The sequence below is a fragment of the Pseudophryne corroboree genome, unplaced genomic scaffold (genome assembly GCF_028390025.1).
Source record: "Pseudophryne corroboree isolate aPseCor3 unplaced genomic scaffold, aPseCor3.hap2 scaffold_922, whole genome shotgun sequence".
Lineage (NCBI taxonomy): Eukaryota > Metazoa > Chordata > Amphibia > Anura > Myobatrachidae > Pseudophryne > Pseudophryne corroboree.
In genome coordinates this window covers 237,614-243,613 of record NW_026970502.1, presented here as the reverse complement: position 1 = coordinate 243,613, position 6,000 = coordinate 237,614, and the positions used below count along the sequence as shown (strand labels likewise).

The window sequence follows — 6,000 nt, the reverse complement described above, 5'->3', positions numbered from 1 at the left end:
TGTACAAGTGATATATTAAAATCATCTTTCCAGCTTGAATTTCAATGATGCATTGGGGCAACGATTTTGTGAGAAACATCTTCACCCTTAAATAAAGATTTTCTTAATTCCTTACCTGTGTGCTAATTAGATATCACCTTGTTTTCATATTAAACAGACTTCCACATGAGAAAGCAGCAAGGATGCAGTGGCGTTAATGTTTCCTGGTGTCAACCTGTATTATTTCAGTAGACATTGAAATGAGGATGCATCTTGCTGCCTTTCCAATGAAGCAAGTTTAATTTAGTAATAGGTGAAAAACCATCCTTACAAAGGTGTTAATCAGAGACTTGGCTTTGTGGACACTTTTCAGAGAACAAATTTGTTAGCATAAAAATAAAGCCAGAAAATAAAGAGCTGTTTAATCACTCAATTGGATTTTTCTGCCAGCATATTTTTTTTCTCTGCAACCCACTGCTAAATTGTGCTTCCTAGCTGTTTTTATAAAATCACTGAATCAAATCTAACTCTGATTACATCAGAGAAGGCCAGGTACCCTACACCATCACAGGGGGTTTGAAATTTTGACTTGTCTACTTAAATATCACCAAAATCTGATCACAAGGTTAATTACGTCCCTGGGTGGGATTGAACCACCAACCTTTTGGTTAATAGCCAAACACACTAACCGATTGCGCCACAGAGACACTTTGCAAAAAGTACATACTGACAAAGGCTAATAAGCATACATCTAGAACGTTTCCTAGAAAAACATTAAAAAATCAATAATCTGGAGAGTTTTTGTAAGATGTTTCTTCCATCAACCAACGAATAAACACATTGGTACTTTCCCATGATGAGTGAGTGCTTCAGGATCTCTTGCACTGACATGGGCAGCAGAGTACTGCAATGGAAGCATGCTGGACCCATAACCCAGAGGTAGGCAGATTGAAACTATCCTTTGCTATATGCATTTTTTTTGTTAATTTAAGTAATCAAAACTGGGATTGATATTTTTGCTCTTTTATTTTTACTTAAAGTACAAAAACTTTTACCATTTTAATTTGTTTTAATAGTATATTGACAGTATAGTTTTCTTTCAAAAATCCACTTAATTTTCTTTACCCTGTTATTAAAATGGTAATTGACAAAAAAACTACATTGTCACCAGAAGAGCAATACAAAATGTACAAGTGATATATTAAAATCATCTTTCCAGCTTGAATTTCAATGATGCATTGGGGCAACAATTTTGTGAGAAACATCTTCACCCTTAAATAAAGATTTTCGTAATTCCTTACCTGTGTGCTAATTAGATATCACCTTGTTTTCACATTAAACAGACTTCCACATGAGAAAGCAGCAAGGATGCAGTGGCGTTTATGTTTCCTGGTGTCAACCTGTATTATTTCAGTAGACATTGAAATGAGGATGCATCTTGCTGCCTTTCCAATGAAGCAAGTTTAATTTAGTAATAGGTGAAAAACCATCCTTACAAAGGTGTTAATCAGAGACTTGGCTTTGTGGACACTTTTCAGAGAACAAATTTGTTAGCATAAAAATAAAGCCAGAAAATGAAGAGCTGTTTAATCACTCAATTGGATTTTTCTGCCAGCATATTTTTTTTCTCTGCAACCCACTGCTAAATTGTGCTTCCTAGCTGTTTTTTATAAAATCACTGAATCAAATCTAACTCTGATTACATCAGAGAAGGCCAGGTACCCTACACAATAAGAGGGGGTTTGACATTTTGACTTGTCTACTTAAATATCACCAAAATGTGATCACAAGGTCAATTATGTCCCTGGGTGGGATTGAACCACCAACCTTTTGGTTAATAGCCGAACACACTAACCGATTGCGCCACCGAGACACTTTGCAAACAGTACATACTGACAAAGGCTAATAAGCATACATCTAGAACGTTTCCTAGAAAAACATTAAAAAATCAATAATCTGGAGAGTTTTTGTAAGATGTTTCTTCCATCAACCAACGAATAAACACATTGGTACTTTCCCATGATGAGTGAGTGCTTCAGGATCTCTTGCACTGACATGGGCAGCAGAGTACTGCAATGGAAGCATGCTGGACCCATAACCCAGAGGTAGGCAGATTGAAACTATCCTTTGCTATATGCATTTTTTTTGTTAATTTAAGTAATCAAAACTGGGATTGATATTTTTGCTCTTTTATTTTTACTTAAAGTACAAAAACTTTTACCATTTTAATTTGTTTTAATAGTATATTGACAGTATAGTTTTCTTTCAAAAATCCACTTAATTTTCTTTACCCTGTTATTAAAATGGTAATTGACAAAAAAACTACATTGTCACCAGAAGAGCAATACAAAATGTACAAGTGATATATTAAAATCATCTTTCCAGCTTGAATTTCAATGATGCATTGGGGCAACAATTTTGTGAGAAACATCTTCACCCTTAAATAAAGATTTTCGTAATTCCTTACCTGTGTGCTAATTAGATATCACCTTGTTTTCACATTAAACAGACTTCCACATGAGAAAGCAGCAAGGATGCAGTGGCGTTTATGTTTCCTGGTGTCAACCTGTATTATTTCAGTAGACATTGAAATGAGGATGCATCTTGCTGCCTTTCCAATGAAGCAAGTTTAATTTAGTAATAGGTGAAAAACCATCCTTACAAAGGTGTTAATCAGAGACTTGGCTTTGTGGACACTTTTCAGAGAACAAATTTGTTAGCATAAAAATAAAGCCAGAAAATGAAGAGCTGTTTAATCACTCAATTGGATTTTTCTGCCAGCATATTTTTTTTCTCTGCAACCCACTGCTAAATTGTGCTTCCTAGCTGTTTTTTATAAAATCACTGAATCAAATCTAACTCTGATTACATCAGAGAAGGCCAGGTACCCTACACAATAAGAGGGGGTTTGAAATTTTGACTTGTCTACTTAAATATCACCAAAATGTGATCACAAGGTCAATTATGTCCCTGGGTGGGATTGAACCACCAACCTTTTGGTTAATAGCCAAACACACTAACCGATTGCGCCACCGAGACACTTTGCAAACAGTACATACTGACAAAGGCTAATAAGCATACATCTAGAACGTTTCCTAGAAAAACATTAAAAAATCAATAATCTGGAGAGTTTTTGTAAGATGTTTCTTCCATCAACCAATGAATAAACACATTGGTACTTTCCCATGATGAGTGAGTGCTTCAGGATCTCTTGCACTTACATGTGCAGCAGAGTACTGCAATGGAAGCATGCTGGACCCATAACCCAGAGGTAGGCAGATTGAAACTATCCTTTGCTATATGCATTTTTTTTTGTTAATTTAAGTAATCAAAACTGGGATTGATATTTTTGCTCTTTTATTTTTACTTAAAGTACAATAACTTTTACCATTTTAATTTGTTTTAATAGTATATTGACAGTATAGTTTTCTTTCAAAAATCCACTTAATTTTCTTTACCCTATTATTAAAATGGTAATTGACAAAAAAAACTACATTGTCACCAGAAGAGCAATACAAAATGTACAAGTGATATATTAAAATCATCTTTCCAGCTTGAATTTCAATGATGCATTGGGTCAACAATTTTGTGAGAAACATCTTCACCCTTAAATAAAGATTTTCTTAATTCCTTACCTGTGTGCTAATTAGATATCACCTTGTTTTCACATTAAACAGACTTCCACATGAGAAAGCAGCAAGGATGCAGTGGCGTTAATGTTTCCTGGTGTCAACCTGTATTATTTCAGTAGACATTGAAATGAGGATGCATCTTGCTGCCTTTCCAATGAAGCAAGTTTAATTTAGTAATAGGTGAAAAACCATCCCTACAAAGGTGTTAATCAGAGACTTGGCTTTGTGGACACTTTTCAGAGAACAAATTTGTTAGCATAAAAATAAAGCCAGAAAATAAAGAGCTGTTTAATCACGCAATTTGATTTTTTTGCCAGCATATTTCTTTTTCTCTGCAACCCACTGCTAAATTGTGCTTCCTAGATGTTTTTATAAAATCACTGAATCAAATCTAACTCTGATTACATCAGAGAAGGCCAGGTACCCTACACCATAACAGGGGGTATGAAATTTGACTTGTCTACTTAAAGATCACCAAAATCTGATAACAAGGTCAATTAGGTCCCTGGGTGGGATTGAACCACCAACCTTTTAGTTAATAGCCATACATACTAACTGATTGCGCCACAGAGACACTTTGCAAAAGTTCATACTGACAAAGGCTAATAAGCATTCATCTAAAACGTTTCCTAGAAAAACTTTAAAAAGTCAATAATCTGGAGAGTTTTTGTAAGATGTTTCTTCCATCAACCAACGAAGAAACACATTGGTACTTTCCCATGATGAGTGAGTGCTTCAGGATCTCTTGCACTTACATGTGCAGCAGAGTACTGCAATGGAAGCATGCTGGGCCCATAACCCAGAGGTAGGCAGATTGAAACTATCCTCTGCTATATGCATTTTTTTTTGTTAATTAAAGTAATCCAAAACTGGGATTGATATTTTGGCTCTTTTATTTTTACTTAAAGTACAATAACTTTTACCATTTTAATTTGTTTTAATAGTATATTGACAGTATTGTTTTCTTTCAAAAATCCACTTCATTTTCTTTACCCTATTATTAAAATGGTAATTGACAAAAACAAACTACATTGTCACCAGAAGAGCAATACAAAATGTACAAGTGATATATTAAAATCATCTTTCCAGCTTGAATTTCAATGATGCATTGGGGAAACGATTTTGTGAGAAACATCTTCACCCTTAAATAAAGATTTTCTTAATTCCTTACCTGTGTGCTAATTAGATATCACCTTGTTTTCATATTAAACAGACTTCCACATGAGAAAGCAGCAAGGATGCAGTGGCGTTAATGTTTCCTGGTGTCAACCTGTATTATTTCAGTAGACATTGAAATGAGGATGCATCTTGCTGCCTTTCCAATGAAGCAAGTTTAATTTAGTAATAGGTGAAAAACCATCCTTACAAAGGTGTTAATCAGAGACTTGGCTTTGTGGACACTTTTCAGAGAACAAATTTGTTAGCATAAAAATAAAGCCAGAAAATAAAGAGCTGTTTAATCACTCAATTGGATTTTTCTGCCAGCATATTTTTTTTCTCTGCAACCCACTGCTAAATTGTGCTTCCTAGCTGTTTTTATAAAATCACTGAATCAAATCTAACTCTGATTACATCAGAGAAGGCCAGGTACCCTACACCATCACAGGGGGTTTGAAATTTTGACTTGTCTACTTAAATATCACCAAAATCTGATCACAAGGTTAATTACGTCCCTGGGTGGGATTGAACCACCAACCTTTTGGTTAATAGCCAAACACACTAACCGATTGCGCCACAGAGACACTTTGCAAAAAGTACATACTGACAAAGGCTAATAAGCATACATCTAGAACGTTTCCTAGAAAAACATTAAAAAATCAATAATCTGGAGAGTTTTTGTAAGATGTTTCTTCCATCAACCAACGAATAAACACATTGGTACTTTCCCATGATGAGTGAGTGCTTCAGGATCTCTTGCACTGACATGGGCAGCAGAGTACTGCAATGGAAGCATGCTGGACCCATAACCCAGAGGTAGGCAGATTGAAACTATCCTTTGCTATATGCATTTTTTTTGTTAATTTAAGTAATCAAAACTGGGATTGATATTTTTGCTCTTTTATTTTTACTTAAAGTACAAAAACTTTTACCATTTTAATTTGTTTTAATAGTATATTGACAGTATAGTTTTCTTTCAAAAATCCACTTAATTTTCTTTACCCTGTTATTAAAATGGTAATTGACAAAAAAACTACATTGTCACCAGAAGAGCAATACAAAATGTACAAGTGATATATTAAAATCATCTTTCCAGCTTGAATTTCAATGATGCATTGGGGCAACAATTTTGTGAGAAACATCTTCACCCTTAAATAAAGATTTTCGTAATTCCTTACCTGTGTGCTAATTAGATATCACCTTGTTTTCACATTAAACAGACTTCCACATG

At 34.6% G+C, this 6,000-nt stretch overlaps 2 non-coding genes across 2 annotated transcripts; both read right to left on the bottom strand.

The window, feature by feature from the left end:
* Positions 1-612: 612 nt before the first annotated feature.
* TRNAN-AUU (transfer RNA asparagine (anticodon AUU)) lies at positions 613-686 on the bottom strand. The gene has a single exon. It is a non-coding gene; the product is annotated as a tRNA-Asn (tRNA).
* Positions 687-5,279: 4,593 nt separating this feature from the next.
* TRNAN-AUU (transfer RNA asparagine (anticodon AUU)) lies at positions 5,280-5,353 on the bottom strand. The gene has a single exon. It is a non-coding gene; the product is annotated as a tRNA-Asn (tRNA).
* Positions 5,354-6,000: the final 647 nt, after the last annotated feature.